The 20,123-nt window shown below is 45.8% G+C and overlaps 1 non-coding gene across 1 annotated transcript; it reads left to right on the forward strand.

Moving 5' to 3' along the window:
* The first annotated feature begins 10,765 nt into the window (after window positions 1–10,765).
* On the forward strand, window positions 10,766–10,837 carry TRNAC-GCA (transfer RNA cysteine (anticodon GCA)). The gene has a single exon. It is a non-coding gene; the product is annotated as a tRNA-Cys (tRNA).
* Window positions 10,838–20,123: the final 9,286 nt, after the last annotated feature.

Below are 20,123 nucleotides of genomic sequence, written 5' to 3' on the forward strand. Positions count from 1 at the left end.
GGAACAACAGACATCAGAGCCTACTTGAGAGTGGAGGGTGGAAAGAGGGAGAGGAGCAGAAAAAAAGTAATTATTGGGTACTAGTCTTAGTACCTGGGTGATGAAATAACCTGCGCAGCAAACCCCCGTGCCACTAGTTTACCTATATAACAAACCTGCACAGCTACCCCCGAATCTAAAATAAGTTAAAAAGAAACTCTCTAGTGTGGTACTGCTGCAGGATGCTTATTGGAACACTGTAAAACAAGTCACCTAGGCTGGGCACGGTGGCTCATGCCTGTAATCCCAGCACTTTGGGAGGCCAAGACGGGTGGATCACCTGAGGTCAGGAGTTCGAGACCAGCTTGCCCAACAAGGTGAAACCCCGTCTCTACTAAAAAATATATTAAAAATTAGCCAGGCATGGTGGCAGGTGCCTATAATCCCAGATACTTGGGAGGCTGAGGCAGGAGAATCACTTGAACACAGGAGGCAGAGGTTGCAGTGAGCCGAGATCATGCCATTTCACTGCAGCCTGGGCAACGAGAGAGAAACTCCATCTCAAGGAAAAAAATACAAAACAAGTCACCTAAACACCCTCCAGAATTCAGTGGGAGTCCAATCCATGGAAAAGCTAGATGAGCCCAAGAGATACTCCTTCCAATCTCTTCACAATTCAGTCTTTAAATGCCTTTAAGGCTGCACCTAAGCTAGGTGTGGAAGAGCATCATAATGATGTCTTCCAAAGGAAGGAAGAGTTATGGACCTATACCAGGGATTTGCAACCCCTGCACTGTCTTATTCACACTTCCTTTCCCTGCGCCAGGACTCAGTCCTATTTTAAGACAAATTCCTAATTAGGCTTCACACTGTCTCTATTGCTAACCCACAAAATGCCTTTGGGAATTATACAAGGTGTAATTCTTAAATAATAGAGTCAAGAAAAAATATATATGCAATTAAAATAGCAAGATTATTAAAAAATTTTCCTGCAGAAGTAGGAGGTATTCCTTTAGAAACATACAATTCATGCTCACTTCACCTGAGAGCAATAACTCTCATTCTGCAAAAATTAAATGGGCATGGAGGAGAAATTAACCCTAAACCAATTCCAAATCTGGTTGGGATGTAGGGGGAGTCAAAGGAGTGGTCATATCAGAGATAGTCAATTTACATTTCCAAAAACCCATTATAGACCACACAGCCATTAAAAAGTATAATTATGACAATTACACAATAAACACAGAATATGCTCAGAATATGCCAATATAAATGATCACTGTTGTGTGATTAAATTTTGTGTGCACATGAGCAAACACTTGAACAAAGAATGGATGAATATAAACAGCTTGATTGTGTGGCAGTGATCAGAGCATGGGTTAATTTTTATTTTTTATTTATTTTTTTATTTTTTTGCAATTTGGTTTCTATTAATGCTGTTCATACAACAAATAATTTGTAAAAAGCCATTAAGGTGCCTTGGTGACAATTGGAAAACCAATTATAAATTCCTGCACCTCTAAAATGAGACAGAACCAATGGTGCAGAGCCACAGCATGGAGAAGCAAAGGGCCTCTGCATTCGAATGTAATTTTTTGCCTGAATAAAAGGAAGGCTTGATTTAAAGAGAAAGGGCATTTTATCTGGGTGTAATTTATCTATGTTTTATTCTAAGAATATGGCCTATTTACAAAAGCTCGCACAAGTAGTCTCTGAGATTCATCCCATGTAGTCACCGCCATGGGGTCTTGTTAGAGACACTGACCTACTGACACCTACTGACACAATGCCCCATGTGTTACCCTGTTTAGTCACTAACCTGGAACAACCCATGCCTCCCTGCAAGGCCCTTTTGCATATACTTCTCTGATACTGAAGTCATATTATACTAACTGTTCCATCAACAGTGCTCTAGCAAAGCTAGATCAATCACTAGACCCCAGGTAGAGCCCTAAGTGCTCTGAGATGAAAGGCCAGGACTCAGAGCCAGGGAGCAGATATTTTGGTTGGCTCCGCCCCTCCCCCAATGTGTAACAGCTTAGAAGTGCATCCTGATTGGTCTAAGTCAGTTGTGGTGCTCCCATCCTCCTTACCAATGAATAGGTTGAGACCCCAGGATGACGTTTTTCAACATAAGGTTTTCCTGTGTCCTCAGGATTGGTCCAACTGGAGCCAATGAGACTCTAGCAAAGGTTGCTGGTGGTTCTTTCTTTAGATATTACTGCAACCACATGTGTGGTGCAGAACATTATCACCCATTCTGTTGCTAGCCTGCGAAGAGCAGAGCCAAGAGGATTGCAGGGCAACAGAATGTGTGCCACTAGATTAAGTCAACCTCCACATCTCCCTACCTCTGGGTCTCTAGTCTTGAGGCCCTTCATGTTTATGCCAGTTTGAATTTCAATCTTTTTTTGCATCCCAATTGATGTTAAACCACATCCCTGACCTCTCTCCTGAGCAGGACAGAGGCATGCAGCTGACACGAAAAGTCAAGGAGGTGGGCAGACAAAAGACCATCTCTAGGATTCTCTCACCCTCTTTATCCTCAGTCATTTTCACTACCATCTCCTGCCCACTCATGTGCCCAGAATTTAAATTTCAATGACAATAGAAATGAAATGGGCTATAGAGCTCATCTTCTTTAAACTTCTCATGATAGTTCTGAGGAAATTGAGATTTTGGGGGAAAGAAAGGGCACTTACCAAATACAATTCAGAGGCAAAACTACATCCTTTAATGCCCAATGAAAATGTCTATTTCTTAGCAAACTTTTCCCCAGTAATCACGCCCCTCCTGCACTGCCCCAGGCAGAATTGGTTATTTCTTCTTCATCACCACCAATATATTTTATATCCACCTCTGTTAGAAACAGCCCCTATATTGTTGCATAATTATTGGCTCCCACTAGACTGTGTGCTTCTTGAAGACAGGGTGCCTGGTTTTAATATGCGCTTGACTGTTAAATGAATGGAGCAACATCTTTATCAAACCCACTAATTCCATCCTTGTCAAACTCATTAATTCCATCTTTGTTAAGCCCATTAATTCCAACTTTATTCACATAGAATCTGTGATATTTCTAATTAAGGACAGTAGACAGAATCTCTTAAATGACCTCCCAAAGATGTTTCACCCTAATCCCCTGCAATCTGCGACTACAACGAGATGTCACTCTTGTGGCTATGCTATGTCATGTGGCACAATTGAACTCAAAAGGGCGAGTTAACCAGTAACTTAATGTAATGTTACATGGGCCCTTAAAATTAGAGAACTCTGTCTGGCTGGGTGCATAAGAGGAAGGCAGAAGGGAAAGAGAGATTTGAGGAAGATTTGATCCCTGTTGCAAAACAGAGGGCACAAGCTAGGAAATGCAGGCAGCCTCTCAAAGGTGAGAACAAGCCCTGGCCAGCAGCCAGCAAGGACATGAGGACCTCAGTTCTACAACCACACAGAACTGAATTCTGCCAACAACCTGAATGACTTGGAAACAGATTTACTCCCAGAGCCCCAGCTGACAGACACCTTGATTTCAGCCTTGTGAGACTCTAAGCAGAGTACCTAGCCATGCCTGCCTTCACTTCTGACCTACAACACTATAAAATAATAAATGGAAGTTTTGGAGTGATAAAAAAATACTGTTTTCAGTTGCTAAGTTTGTGGTAATTTGCTATGAAGCTAAGAAAACTAATAGGGTTCTTTGTGGAGGGTGTAGGGAAGCTTTGCTAAGCAAAGAAGAGGCAAGATTACATAGTCAATCAAGACTAGAAATAGGAACCAAAGCCTCCTAGCACACAAATCTAATTTTCTTTGCACAGTGCAGAGTTTACTAAACTCAACAGAGCTAAAAATTAATCCTGCTCTAATTTGCACCCCAGGAGTCCCCCAGGCCCTGGCAGCAGCCCATGGCTCATATCATGGCACTGAGGTCTCCCTGGGAACCATATTTATAAGATCCACCCTGAGGAGCTTATATCCCTGCAACCCAATCTCTGCTCAGAACCGGCCAGTGAGAGGAGGCCATCTCTTCCTTCTCCTTTCCCACTCTTCTCCCAAGAAGCTAGGAACAAGCCACAACTCTTGGATGAAGTGAGAAGACTGGGAACTGGACTCTAACTCATCAGGACACCAAGAAGAAATGGAGACACAAGGTGGAAGTCAGTAGAGCCGAGAGGAAGCAAGCAGCTCACAGACCACGTAGAACTCCTCAGGCTACCATGCTTATTTACCGGCTGGCCCCACTCATTGCTGAACTGAGGGCTTATTTACCAGCTGGCCCCACTCATTACTGAACTGAGGGCAAAGCTAAGGTCCTACTGGCAATGACTCACAAAAAAGGCTATAAATAGGAACATTTATGACCATATTTATACAACCAAAGTTGGTTCAATGATAATGCATGGAAAAATATACTCTTTGCTGAAGAGGAATTTTAACTCCATTTGGGTATATGTTCCCAAGTGAGAAAAAAAAAAAACTTGGGCACACAGCCTTAAGAAGTGCGCTGGCCCCTGGTAATTGCTCCAATTACCTGTGAGTTAATTAGAGACCATTATGTATTCAGAAGTGAGATTTTCATCCTTCAAAATTTGCATTTCCAGCGAGCAGCTCATTCTCTATGCATCATAAGGTGAGTGTTCCCTGCTGATTTCTTTTCCTCATATATAACCGGGCTCACTCTGCGACTGATATAATCAGAAGTCCATTAGACAGGGCCCAAAGAAGTCAGGAAGAGGTAGCAGGCTTCTGGGGCAGACAGATGGGTCTGGAATCTGTCTAGCCCCAGAAGCACATATTTAAAGAGAGACTGATAATTTGGACAGCTTTTTGCAGGGACTGCTTTTGAGTTTGCTCAGTCACAGCAACAGACTTTCCAGGAGAAACCAAATACCAGACACCTCCCTGAGTAAGAAATTCTCACTGCCTGGGTCCTAATAGGAGTGCAGGAGAAGGCTTTCAATTGTTTGGGTGGGGCCTGCCGCTCTGACTCACAGTCATCTATGGGTTGACCCAAGGGCCAGGGCTGGATAAATTTGAAGATTGTTATAATTTATTTTGCACACACCTTAGCAGGCCCCACCTGAACAACTGAAAGCCTTCCCCTGGACTCTTTTTAGGGCCTAGGCTATGACCATTTCTTACCCACTGAGGTATCTGATATTTGGATTCTCCTGGAAAGTCTGTGATTGTGACTGAGCAAATTCAGAAGCGGTTCCCACAAGGAGCTGTCCAAGTTATCAGTCACCGGAAATTAGAACAATTACCAGGGTCCAGCACACTCTTTAAAGCTGTGTGCCCAGGTTTTCTTTCTCTTGGGAACACATACCCAAATGGAGTTAAAATTTCTTTTCAGCAAAGATTATATTTTTCCATACATTATCATTGAACCAACTTTGATTCAATGTGGTCATAAACCTTCCTACTTACAGCCTTTTCTGTGAGTCGTTGCCAGTAGGACCTTAGCTTTGCCCTTGGCTCAGTAATGAATGGGGCGGTCTGACCCCATAATCATCTACAGGGTGACACAAGGGCCAGAGCTGCGTAGATTTGAAGACTGTTGTAATGTTCTCAAAGGCATGGGGCTATTCATACTTTTAAACTCAGTAATCCAACAGCAGAAACCTTTTTAGACAAAAGGAAATCATCCCAAATAATGAAAAAACTTTATGTACTGTCTTAGCCTGGGCTGCCCAGAAAACTGGGCTGAAGTTGCAAATATTTATGTGCAATTACTTTATTAAAGGGTGTAATATCAGGGAAATAGTCGAGAGGGAAAAGGTGAAGGAAGCAAGAAAGGAGGAAGAACCAACAGGGGGTGCCTTACTGAGCTGCCCATTGCTAAGTATTAAGTGAGACTGATTGCTTGATCTCACTAGACAGCCTCCCAAGGCCATAGCATGACTATGACTTAGAGTGTCCGTGGAGGAGTGGGAGTGTGAGGTGAAGACTTTATTCCATGGCTTCCATCTCCCATTGGTCAAAGTTTTGCCCTGTGAAGCATTAATTCCTTCACACTTCCAGGTTACACTTGTGTGGATGTTGAGAGTGTCCCACTGTGTCTCACACCCCAGATTCAACAAGGAACCCAGGAGCCAGAGGTGAAGTGCAATAGGCTGTGAACCCGTGAAGTTGGACAGGGTCTATCCGGAGTGGCAGTTCAGGAGTAGATGCCCAAAAGCCATAGAGATGGGGAAGCTGCAAGGTCATAAGAGGTCTGATACATACCTCAGTGTGGCTGTGGCTTTTCGCTGTGTCCATCTCAGTGTGGATCCCAGTGAGGAAGCCCAGGCTTGGCAGTTAAATCATCTTCTCTGTGAATCCTTATGCTAATACTCATTAGCTGTAGGACTGAGGGCAAACTAACTCCTCTGCACCTAGATATCTGTGACTGCTGAATGAGAATAATGCCTACCACACAGAAATGTTTCAAGGTTTGAATGAGATAATCTGTGTAATGTATGTAGCCGAGAACACAAACTTAACAAAACTAAATTTTCCTCTTATATAATAATAAATTGAAACAACATAAACATCCAATTATTGAAAAATGGTTAAATAAACCACACTACAACCAGATAATGGACCCCTGTGTATCCTTTAAAAATAATGATACTGAATAAGTGACAAAATTGAAAATTGCTTCTGATATTGAAAAAAAAGATACAAAATTGTATAGGTACAGTGCGGGAGGAGAGTGTTGTAGCTGATATGAAATACCAGGTGCAGATGCCTAGGGATATGCACATGCATGGCATTTCAGGGGAAACACTAAGAATTGCTCCTGAATACTATTCATTTTTCTTTCTTGTTAACAGCACTTCAGATTTGTTCGAAGTGCTAATGTGCTCATCCTCAAGTGACAAATCATGATTTGTCTCAACCAATCTGGAATTTTTTTCTTCTCTAAATTTCCAACCTCCCTTGCAGTTGGAGAAGGCCATATGATCTGTTTCTGTACAAAATAATTTAATAGGAAGTCTGCTACTTCCATTCAAGGTCTAGTAGAGCTTTGCCTTGCTTTCATAATAAAAGGGGAAGTAACATGGCAGGCACTGTCTCTTCCTCTTTCTTTCCACTTTGGATATAGATGTGAAGTCTGGAACTCTGGCAGCCATCTTATAACCATGAGGTAACTAGCATGAGGGAAAGGTCAAGAAATTCAGCTCTGTCATTTTTGAGCCACCAAATCAACATCAAAAACTACTTTCAGTCTCTTGTTACATATTTATTTGTTTAAACATCAATGGTCAGATTTTCTGCTACTTCTAAACAAATACAACCTAACTGATCTAGGATGCCATGCTAATCAATTTACATGCCTTATCTCATTGATTTTTACAGTGGATGTTTAAGGTATGCTTTATACTTCTCAACATTTACAAGCAAGAAAACTGAGAGCCTAAGTGATTTACCCAAAGTCACCTCACTATTAAATCTCCAAAGCATAATTTTACTCAATCTTTATCCTAAAGTCCTTCTTGCCACTTGAATAGCAAATAGCATATAGAATGCAAAAAGATTGTAAGGCAGAGAAAAGAATGCTGAGCCATGAAAATGGTAAGAGGCTGGTCAATGGTGTAGTGGGACATGCTAAGAGGTTTTCACTTTGCTGTATTGGGGATAGGGAGCAGCAATGTGCTAAGACCTACCCATCAGCAACTGCCATGTTCCCAAGGCCTTATGCATGATAGAGCTCAATAAATGCTGGGTGAATGAACAAATATATGAATGCATAAGCCAAGAAATAATTGGATAAAATTCTCTAGGTGCATAAGGAGAATGAATTAAAGCAGTCAAGGCTAGAAGTAAGAAGATCATTTAGGAGGTTATTGCACATGAGAAATGTTAAGGTATGAACTATAGCAGTGTCTGTAGGACTGGAGAGGAGAGAACAAATTCAGGAGCAACTCAGAAAACAGAATTGATAGAGTCACAGTCCTCACATGGCCACTAGCTTACCTTCCTGAAAGAACATTGTTTATTACGCTATTTGGCTGAACAAAAACTTTCAGTGGTTTCCCACACCTTGCAGAATATACCATAAAGTTTGTTCCCTACATTCATGGTCCTTCATCAGCTTCTAGCTCTACATCTGTCCCAGAATAACTACTCATCAAATTCTGAATAGAAATGCAAATTAACTAATTCATCAATTTGCATAACACTTAATCATTCACAGATGTCTCTATCTACTTATTTGTTTGTTTGGAACTTCCCTTATTTGCTATTTATTATTTTCCAACAACCATGTGGCTTAAGCAGGCAGGATTGGGCACTCACAGGTAGCATGGTTTTGCAGATGAAGGAATTAATATTCAGAAAGGCCATTTGTTAAGTTGACCCTCTGGCAAGAGCCTCCTCCATGTTACTGCCCCTGCAACTCAAAGCCTGTCCTGCTCTGCAACTTGGCTGGATCTTTCCTTGCCCCAGCCTCGTGCTGGACTCACTCAGCTTCTGGCCCAGAATGGAGGACACGCCAGCTATCCATCTGATTTATCTAATCCTCAGATGAACTCGTGATCAAACCCCACATCCAGACAGCTTTCTTAGCAAGAAAATTGAAGTCATCTCTCTTAACCCAGAAATTGGTTTACAGATCTTTGTCCCACACAGATGGATAATAAACTGCTCTGTTGAACACTATCAAATATGAAACTTCTGAAAGTTTTTTTTTTGAGACATGCTCTCACTCTGTCACCCAAGCTGGATTGCATGAATTGCAGTAGCACAATTACTACTCACTGCAGTCTTGACCTCCTTGAGCTTGAGCAATCCTCCCACCTCAGTCCCCTAAGCAGTTGGGCCCACAGGTGTGCACTACTACACTCAGTTATTTTTTTATTTTTTGTAGAGATGGAGTCTCCCTATGCTGCCCAGGCTGGTCTTGAACTCCTAGGCTCAAGTGATCCTCTGGCCTCAGCCTCCCAAAGTGCTGGCATTACAGACATGAGCCATTTGTTAGGCACTTTTCACCCTCACATTAACACCCTGGAACAGTTGGGGAAACAAGTTTCTTGAGTTAAAGTGGTTTGGCAAGAAGGGCTGAGCTGGGATTAAGATTCCACTCTTCCCAACTCTGAAGCCCCTGTTCCCTTCACTGCTGCATCCTGCTCATTTTCCAGGCCCAGGTTAACAACAATGGGGAAGAGTTGAGAGATATTTTTCTAACAGGGCAAACCTTCCTCCCAGCCCAACTCCACCATCCTGGGCCACTCCTCTAGTCACATGATCCTTTGTACCATTGGGCCCAATTGACCTTGATCTCATCCACATAGGTCAGAGACAGGGTGAGATCTTTCTCATTTCTCGTGGGAGAAAGGCAAGCTCTGCCAAGCCCAGAATTTCTGGCCCCTCCTGTCCCAGCACAAACCATTCACAGTCTTCACACAATTATTCCTGGTGCGGGGTTTCATTTCTAGGAAGCCTTCTGTCCCTCAACCTCACCAGCCCTCAGCTTTTCAGCCCAGAGGTTCAGGACATTTGAGGATTGCATGTTGGCTGTGGTCATGGGGAATTCGGTGACTACCCCGATTGGCATTCCTTACCACACCCGGGGGAATGGGAAAGCCAAGAGATGGACTGAATGCAGGCTCAGGCCTCTCTCTCCTTGCCCCCAAGGGCATCCTCTCCAGCAGGTGACTGGCCATGACAACTACAATGCTGATCTGAAACTGGTCAATGGGTTCAACAGAAGATTTGGCAACCGCAGGAACACCCGAACCCTCCGTCGGAGCACGTCCGTCTTTGAAGAGGTCACCCACTTCCCTCTGTTCTAACGGCATCTCTTCCCTCGACCTGAATTTCTAAGACGGATGGTTAGATGAACTCTCAATGTTATTTTACATTTAAAAAATGTGTGTCTCCAAGTGTGTTGTTTCTTCCCTGAGATTGGACGAAGGAGCCAGCTCTACTCCCGGCTTCTTTTCCCCCCTGGAAAGGAGGTGAGAGGAGAAAGGGCTTCTCAGGCCTATGCCCTTGCACTCCATACCAACAAGTGCCAGGTTTGAAAGGAGAGGCTTCCGCTCTCCCGGGCCAGTGGGATAAGAAGGAGCCACACTGCTCAACCTCAAAAAAGCACTTCTCCAGCTATCAGCAGGGCCCCAGGTCAGAGCTGGCTATTGTTTCCATCAAAAACAGAGCAAAGGCCAAGCTCCACAGTTTACACCTATAATCCCGGCACTTTGGGAGGCTGAAGTGAGGCCAAGATGGGAGGGCTGCTTGAGCTCAGGCAGGTGGATCACTTGAAACCAGCCTGGGCAACATGCCGAAACCCTGTCGTTACAAAACACACACATACGCACACCATATATATATATATATATAGAGAGAGAGAGAGAGAGAGAGAGAGAGAGAGTCTCACTCTGTTAGCCCAGGCTAGAGTGCAGTGGTGTGATCTCAACTCACTGCAACCTCTGCCTCCCAAAGGGTTCAAGCAATTCTCCTGCCTCAGCCTCCCTAGTAGCTGGGATTACAGGCGCCTGCCGCCACGTAATTTTAGCAGAGACGGGGTTTCACCATGTTGGTCAGGCTGATCTCAAACTCCTGACCTCACCTTGGCCTCCCAAAGTGCTGGGATTTCAAGCGTGAGCAACCGTGCCCAGCCCAGGATGTCATTTTTCAAGCGTTCCCTTTCAGTTTATTAGTGGCCAAGGGACAAGCCAAAGCAGATGATGGATAATTAAGAAGGTGGGGCTTTAGAACACAAAGCTTGCCAGAATTCTAGTGTGGGTGGAACTTGATTGTGTTGAGTCACCATAAGTGGACAAGGAAGGAGCCCCTAGCAGGTGAAGGGGGTATAGCTCAGGGGTAGAGCATTTGACTGCAGATCAAGAGGTCCCCGGTTCAAATCCGGGTGCCCCCTTCCCGGATGTTTTCTCTCCATTTTAAAGCAGTACCGTCAGCCAGTGTCACCAGAAAAGATGAAAAAACTTTCAACTTGCTCTTGTGCTGAAATTGTTCCTCCCACATTCCAGCTGAGGACTAGGACAAAAAGCCCTGTTAGGATCTCCCTTGTCTTCAGTTAAGATCATGTGCCTGAGGAGATTCTAAATCTGTAAGTCTGAGATCTGTGAACACAATTTGACAATTGGGTGTGTGTTGAAGTATAGATAAAAACGTTCCTTCAACATGTATTTTTGAAAACTTAGTACACACAAAGCTCCCTTGAATTAAAACATGAAAGAAGAGCTAGGTGCAGTGCCTTACGCCTATAATCCCAGCACTCTGGGATGCCGAGGCAGGCAGATCACTTGAGGTGAGGCAGGCAGATCACTTGAGGTCAGGAGTTCAAGATCAGCCTGAGCCACATGGTGAAACTCCGTCTCTACTAAAAATACAAAACTTAGCCGGGCATGGTGGTGTGCACCTGTAATCCCAGCTACTTGGGAGGCTGAGGCAGGAGACCTGCTTGAACCCAGGAGGTGGAGTCTGCAGTGAGCTGAGATCATGCCACTGTACCACTCCAGCCCTGTGACAGAGAGAGATTCTGTCTCAAAACAAAAACAAAAACAAAAACTCCTTGATAACATCCTTTGCCATGGTCCTTAATGCTACACAACGGCAGCCAACCACTTTATGGGGTTTTCCTTCTGTCATTTTCACAGTGGACCACCCCTTCCCCTAGTTTCTTGTCATCAACCTTAATTAGGGTGATCTGGTGTTCAGCACCAAGGGCCTTCACCAGTCACATAGGCAGGCTCATCACAGTTGGGGACAGCACACAAGGATGGGCCCAGCACTTGTCTAAGGTTTTGGCAGCTTCTCAAATTCCACATGCTAGGCCATCATGGATGAGGGCGGCCTTCAGGACCTCTTGTAAAGCAGTATTAAGGCCCATGACACCTCCAGCAGTGATGCCTTCCTGGGCCATGGTGGTGGATTATAGGTGAAGCTGATTCTTGAACACACCTGAGCCTCTGCCTCCATGACTCAGTGGTAGCAGGGAAAGAGCAGCAGTTTGTTCTTGGTTAACACTGCACCTAAAATGTGGTCTAGGTTGCATGAAAAGGGGTTAAACTTGGCCAAGAAGTTGATTAAGTATTTTGGCCAGTTTGCTTGTTACCATTGATGTAATAAAGATTAATATGTTACAACCTCTGAGTATTTTTATTCTTTTTTTTAGACAAAGTCTCACTCTGCCACCCAGGCTAGAGTATAACAGGACTGATTTTGACTCACTGCAGCTGCAACCTTGACCTCCCAGGCTCAAACAATCCTTCCACCTCAGCCTCCTGAGTAGCTGGGATTACAGGCGTCCGCTACCACACCAGGCTGGTTTTTTGAGGTTTTGGGGTTTCTTTTTTGTAGAGACGGGATTTTGCCATGTTGCTCAGGCTAGTCCAGAACTCCTGGCCTCAAGTCATCCACTCGCCTTGGCCTCCCAAAGCACTGGGATTATAGGTGTGAGCCACTGTGCCTGGCCTTGAAGGATTTTTCATTTTGCCCTACTCCCCAGATGACAATGAAAAGTAGCAAATGAACAGGTGATTTTGACAGCAGCACTGAGCTGTCATAGACCCCTTGCTAACTAGCTCAGTGTTTGCTTACTTATAGCCTTCTAGAGATAACAATGAATGGCACACACTGGTTATCAAAAATGCCCACAAATACTGGCCAGACGCGGTGGCTCACACCTGTAATCCCAACACTTTGGGAGGCCAAGGCGGGCAGATCACTTGAGGTCAGGGGTTCAAGACCAACCTGGCCAACATGGTGAAACTCTGTCTCTACTGGAAATACACAAATTAGCCAGGCGTGGTGGTACATGCCTACAATCCCAGCTACTCAGGAGGCTGAGGCAGGAGAATCCCTTGAGCCTTGGAGGCAGAGGTTGCAGTGAGCCGAGATCATATCACTGCACTCCAGCATGGACAACAGAGTGAGACTCCATCTCAAAAAAATAATAAGAAAAAGAATAACGCCCACAAATAAATACTGCTTCATGTCCCATGTTGCTGTGGATACCCTAGAATCCAACTGGCCCAACATGATTTGGAGGGCACTGCCAGACTCCTAGGTGCCCCCCAACAAGAGTCCTCAGGGACATCCTTCATCTAAGACCAAGTCAGCCCCTCCCTATCTAGATCTGTCCTGATCTCAATCTTCCACCTAACCATCTCTAAAAACAATTTCAGGCTAAACCCCATTTCTTCTTGCATTTCTCCATTTGTACATGTTGTTAAAAGGCTCTGGTCCCACTCTAAGTCTGTCCTCTCCAGTCCATCCACTGTACTGCCACTGGCATGATCTTTCTAGATCTTTGCTTTCAATGGCTTCCTATGCCTCAGATAGAGTGTGTGGCCTTTTGTGATCTGACCTCATCTGCCTCTCCATCCTGTGGCGCCATCCCTGCCTCACACCTGGTGCCCTCGGGACACCACATTTCAAACCTGTCCCCCACACACCTGGGCCTCTGCTCAAGCCAGCCAACTCCTTTTCATCCAGAAAAGTCTGACTCTTAAGGCTCAGAGTAAAAGACACCTCAGGGGAGTTTCGTTTCCCCAGCATTTGGCGCAATTACACACTTGTTATATTAGATGGACAACGTTTTTCTTTTTTTTTTTTGGCCAGCATGATTTCATTCCTACAACCCTAGGAAGTAAGTTTCCACACTTTGCTGAAGAAAAAAAACTGAATCTCAAGACAGTGATGTGCCCAAGATCTTCTGCTAGTAAGTGTAGCAGAGCCAGTTGGACTCCTACTCAAGTTCAAGACTCGATTAGGCCCCTTGTGTTGGGAAGAATGGGTTTCTTACTGAAGTTCATTTAAGATCTTCTTGGATTCAGTTCAACAGTTTCTCCTTTTCTCCTTCTTTCCTTAAGACTGACTGCCTCTGTCTCCCACGGTGCCTTCTGGCCTGGGCCTGCCTATCGTATTTTTGCTCATATCTCCCTGCTTGCTCCTACTGCCTGCCTGCCTGCTTGCACTCTTGGCCGCACGTGAATAAAAGCAGCTATTGCAGTACCAGCAAGGATATTCTCTGTAGACACCACAATCTGAGCAAAGGTGCGCAGACAAAAATGCTCTTGGTAGTCCAGGGCAGCCAGAACTGAGGTGCCGTGGTGGCTGGGAAATCCATTCAGGCTCTTCTTGTGTTGCAGTATTTTTGTGTTCGTTTACATAGAGACAGGGTCTTGCTATATTACCCAGGCTAGTCTCAAACTCCAGGCCTCAAGTGAACCTCCCACCTCACCCTCCCAAAGTGCTCGGATTACAGGCACTAGCCACCGTGCCTGGCCAAGTTCCAGTATCTTTGGACAGGAAATGGAGTTATCTAAGGATAAGGCCAGAGCCTTAGAGAGATTCTGGCTAGAGTTAAGGGTATGGCCAGTTTAAGATGGCCGTTGAAAACGTGGCAGTGGATAAGTCCCTCAGTACAGCATTATGTACTGGAGGACTCCAGGGCCTGCTGTCTACAAATGCTAGTTTCAAAGACGGCTCTGGTTAGATGAGCCTGTCCTAAATTACAGATTATCTAATCCCACAAAACTCCATACCCTATGGACTTTAGTGTTCATGAGTCTGTGACAATTTCCAAAGTACAGAAAAAAAAATTATACCAGGTGCAATTTAAGAGTTAGGAGTTAGAAAGTACTCCAATTTTGTACAGTCACTAAAACGTCCTATTCATGATGAGAAGAATTACAGACTGCGATTGTGGGTTCCATCGTCTTTCCCTAGTGATGGTAGGTCTGAAATGGAAAATGCAAATATAGCTGCAAAATTAACATTAAATCAGAAATTTTTTTAACTATTGGAAGCTGGTCAGGAGTAGTGACTCACCCCTGTAATCCCAGCACTTTGGGACGCCAAGGCGGCAGAGTGCTTGAGCCCAGGAGTTCAAGACCAGCCTCGGCAACAGGGCAAAACCCCATCTCTATAAAATTCAAAAAAAAAAAAAAATTGGAAGCTTAGCTCATGTTATAGGCTAGATCAACTTGCTTAATCTCTCAGCCAGTGAGTCTTTTTAGTGAAAGATAAAGTTGCTTTTAGTGAAAAGTGTTACTGCCAGAGACCATGAGAATCTCCAAGGCCAATGGAAATGATCAAAGCTAAGCTTGCTGACCACACTAGCAGGTACCTTGATTCTTAACTTTACTCCTAAGGAAAAGATACTGACCTTACCTGGAAATGCAAAAGAATTCACAAGCTGCGAAGGGGAAGGAAAACAGGGAGAGAAGCTCTACAGGGCGATGGTGATAGAAGGGGTCCAGGCCTGCCTGGACTCAGGCCAGCTTGGAGTGTGCCCAGCAATGCTGGGCTTCTGATCCTCTAGGAGCCAGCACCTTAGGCTGTAAGACAAGAACACTACTGTGGACCTTCCAGTGTGGCTGTGAGAATTAACTATGTAAAGCTCTTAGTATAGCGCCAGGCGTGTAACAGGCACCTAAATACTGGTTCTCTTTGCTTTTCCAGTTCCCAAATAAATCAGTGGTTAAACCCAAGGGATGTTTAAGGATCCCAGTGGGTCTCATTGATCAGGAGACCGCGTCATTCTCGGCCACAAGTTGCGATCTCCAGACACAGCCCTCAGGGATATGTTTAACAACTGTCTGTACCTATGAGCAAGTCTTTTAAACCAGAAAGTGATTAAAAGCCTTTACGTGGCTCCCCTGAAAAGGAGAGGGGACTAAATTCTGTTACTACATGCCAGGATAGTGGTTACTTCTGGTGGGGGGAGGGACCAGGAGTTCTTGGGGGACAGCCAGGGTCTGTTTCTTAATCTGGGTGCTGATTGGTTATGTAGTGTTCCGTTTGAGAAAATCAAGCTGAATTATAGATGTATAATAGTTCGATAGGTTTGTTTTTGTTGTTGAGACAGGGTCTTGCTCTGTCACCCAGGCTGGAGTACAGTGGCATCTCCAAGGCTCAAGCGATCCTCCTACCTCAGCCTCCCGAGTAGCTGGAATTACAGGCGTGCACTGCCACACTCAGCTTTTAGGGGGAGGTTTTCTTGGCAGAGACAGGGTTCGCTCGCCACATCGCCCAGGCTGGTCTCAAACTTCTGGGCTTAAGTGGTACACCCACCTTGGCCTCCCAAAGCCCTGGGATTACAGGCATGAGTGACAGCGCCTAGCCAGGACCATGTATCTTAAACCTAGGGAGTGAAAATCAAGACTAATACCCCATCTCTTCTACTGTGCAAGAGGATCCCTCAACAGACCCTGACCCGACAGCTGCCAGAGCGTAACCCAGACAACCCAAGCTGTGAAACTACTACCACTGAGCCTTGCTCAGTCAATGCCACGGCTGCAGAAAGGGGGTCTGCCAGGTGACCCCAGCTGCAGAAAGGTCTGAGGAACAGCTCTAAGTCAGGATAAGTGGTGAGTGAGAACGTGGAGGCCCTCTAGTCACTAGAAAGAATTCCATGCCCGTCAGCTATTGCCTTCCCTAAATAAAGGAATATTCATCACAAACACAAAGCTCTCGTCCCAGTTAGCACACTGATCTGGGCGGGGCATGCTATCTAGCAAAGGGCTGGGGACAACAGGCTGTGGTCATGAGACTGACATCCACTCTACAGGATCATGGTTTGGGGGTACTTGGCTATGATGTTGTTTGTTTTTTTAGACAGAATTTCACTCTTGTTGTTCAGGCTGGAATGCAATGGCACAACCTTGGCTCAACGCAACCTCTGCTTCCCGAGTTCAAGCAATCCTCCTGCCTCAGCCTCCCGAGTAGCTGGGATTACAGGCATGCGCCACTACACCTGGCTAATTTTTTGTATTTTTAGTAAAGACAGGGTTTCTCCATGTTGGTCAGACTGGTCTCGAACTCCCGACCTAAGGTGATCCCCCACCTCAGCCTCCCAAAGTGCTGGGATTATAGGCATGAGCCACTGCGCCCAGCCAGCTATGGCTTTTAAAAAGTTCTTATTTGTCAGAGTAATAGACTGCAGTATTTGCAAGTAAAATATTACCACCCTAGAAACATGCTCCTTACTTGACCTCTGCTTCAAAAGCCACTATCAGCTGGAGAGAGACGGTGGCCAGAAGGCACTGATGGAATGAGAGGAAAGAGCCAGCACAGTCGAGATGCAAGAAGATTCCTCTATGATGGCAAATTGGATGGTACACAGTTCTAGAGTAGGGCCCCAGTCACTGGGTCCCAGGAGGCAGGAGAAGCAGGGCTGAGAGGGACGACACACTCCAGGGCTCATGTCACACTGATACGTGCACCAGGAACGACAGCCATATACTTCCCTAAAGATCAACCCACCCACCAGTTCAGTCAAGAATTATACTTTGATTCTTCATGTTTGGCCACTGAAGATCAAATCCACCATGATGAGAGGATTTCAGCACAACAGGCTCTTTCCAGCCATGACAGACAGAGATGTCCAGGCTCTTGAGGAGAAACAAAAATTCCTTTGACTTCTCTTGCAAGGACCAAAGAGATAAATTTTTTCTTTATGATCTGTTGAAATATTTATATAGACTTTAAAAAAACAACTAACAGTCCATTCTGTGCTCTGTTTCCCTGGAAGGTTTCTCATGATCGCCCCTCCGGGAGCTTGAGGGGTTGTGTGTGTCTGGGAACAAAGGATTAAGGCACTTTAAAATAAGCAATGAAAATCCTAGTGTGACACTCAGAAGCAGATGGTGGGCTCGAGGGGGCCAAGGGGTGGGAGGCGGGTGCTTGGATTGAGGAGCTGGGCGCCACCTTTTGGGAAAGCCAAGTGGAGACAGAAGCGTCAGGGCAGGAAGCCCAGCTGGGGAAGGCCCAGTTCCTTCTTTGCTGCCTCCTAGGGGACCGGAGGCAGCAAAGTCCCTGCATTTCCACTTATCAGGGCCAAAGACCCAACCTCTGACCCTCCACCCACTCCAGTGACCTGCACGCTAAGTTGGGTGGTCTCTGACTAAAACAGACTTAAGCCAAGAACTGGGATTGGACTCCCAGAAGACCCAGGGAGAATCCCCTTCAAGCCGTTTCAGGCAGAAAGGACCTGAGAAGCATGGAGGGAAGAGCCAAGGACACGAGAGGCTTCCAAGGCTCCGAGAGCAGCAGCAAGAAGGGGCCAGCCACATGGTGGGCGTGGACCTGGCTCAGCACATGAAGAAGATGTGCTGCCACTGCCATCTCACCCTGTGTGGGGGAGACTGTGCAAAGTCTTCACAGCCAGCAGCAGCCTCGATACGCCCCGAGTGCCTTTCACATGTATATGTGGAGAGAGATATATACACATATATATTCATTATTTTCAACTGAAATAAATGCAACGGATTCGGGTTCATTCCCCTTTGCAATGAGTTGCTCATCTTTGCCATGAGTTGGGACTACAGTTGTTTCCTGCCCTGAGGGGTTCACGCCTTCAGGACCGGCTCACCCCACTGAGGGAAAGTTGTCCTGGGATCCGGAGAAGAGAGGACACACACCACAGCACGTGACCAAGAGGAGGGCCTACCTCACAAGACTGTTTCTAACCCTGAGAATTGTGAAGGACTGACTCGGAGAGGGGGCTGGGGTTAAAGGTCACTGGGCTTTTTATTCCAGTTGAAGCAGACTCGGACGGGACGGTCCCATCCACAAGAAGGGACAGCCCGGCAGTCCTAGGAGCACTTGTCCGCAGGCCTGGCGTGGTGCTTGGAAAGCTTCATGCTGAACTCCTTCCAGCAGTTGTGGCAGTGTAGGATTTCATGCCAGGCACCCAGTACGCAGGCCTGGCCACATCCTTTACCAGACCTATGCCAGGGAACAATGGTCAGGCACCCAAAGCCCAATACCCCGAGTCCCAACTAGCAGATGCTTACTGGCTTATAATTCCAACTGCACACAGAACCACTGACAGAGCTTTTTAAAAATACAGATACCCAGGCTCCACACTCAATCCAGATCACAGTCTCACTTTCGCCCAGGTTGGAGAGCAATAGCATGATTTCGGCTCATTGCAACCTCTGCCCCCTGGGTTCAAGCAATCCTCCCACCTCAGCCTTCCAAGTAGCTGGGACTGCAGGCATGCACCACCACGCCTGGCTAATTTTTGTAGAGACGGGGTTTCACAATGTTGTCCAGGCTGGTCTTGAACTCCTGGCCTCAAGTGATCCACCTACCTCAGCTTCCCAAAGTGCTGGGATTGTAGGCATAAGATTATAGGCATAAGCCACCATGCCCTTTCTTTTTCTTTTGAGACAGGATCTCACTCTGTTGCCCAGGCTGGTCTCAAATTCCTGGGACTCAAGAAACCCTCCTGCCAGAACCTCCCAAGTAGCTGGGATTATAGGCACGCACCCCCACACCCAGCTCCTTGATATTTATATATCTATGAAGCCCTCCTTGTAAACTGAAGGGGTAGCTGTGTTAAGAACCCCTGGAGGAACTATAAAGAAGTCTGGGCTCTGGAGTCACTCAAATCCCACCCAATTCTATTGAGATCAGGTTAATCAGCAGCTGCTGGATTAAGAAAGGTTAGCTAAGGCCGGGCGTGGTGGCTCACACCTGTAATCCCAGCACTTTGAGAGGCCAAGGCGGGCAGATCACTTGCGGTCAGGAGTTTGAGACCAGCCTGGCCAACATGGTGAAACCCTCTTTCTACTAAAAATACAAAAATTAGCCGGGTGTGGTGGTGTAATCCCAGCTACTTGGGAGGCTAAGGCATGAGAATCGCTTAAACCTGGGATGTAGAGGTTGCAGTAAGCCAAGATCATGCCACTGCACTCCAGCCTGGACAACAGAGCGAGATTCAGTCTCAAAAAAAAAAAAAAAAAAGAAAAAGAAAAGAATAGAAATGTTAGCTAACCTCTCAGGGGCTTACTCATCTTTAACAATCCACCTTCAAGAGCTGTGATGAAGATGAGAAGAAAGAACGTGCCTGACCCACTGGCCCGGTACTGAATACCCTGTAGATGCTTAGGGTGGGAGCACTTGGTGAGCACAACTTGCAGGCTATGCTCTGCCTTCTGTACCAAGGACAGTCCTTGCCACTCCCAGGTACCCCTGAGGATAGATGCAACCTGAGATTTAAGCTTGGGCAAATCCAGGAATTCCTACATCATCTACTCACTTTGTGAGATGCAATGAGGAAATCTGCTCCAGGCCATTTTCATCACTATCCACTTTTGCTCACTCCCCTACAACGTGCCTCACTACCCCAGGCCTGGCCAGCCTTGCCTAAGCCCGCCATGCACTGATTCATTTTCCTCCTGCTCCCC

Source organism: Macaca thibetana, chromosome 7, assembly GCF_024542745.1.
Source record: "Macaca thibetana thibetana isolate TM-01 chromosome 7, ASM2454274v1, whole genome shotgun sequence".
NCBI classification, from domain to species: domain Eukaryota; kingdom Metazoa; phylum Chordata; class Mammalia; order Primates; family Cercopithecidae; genus Macaca; species Macaca thibetana.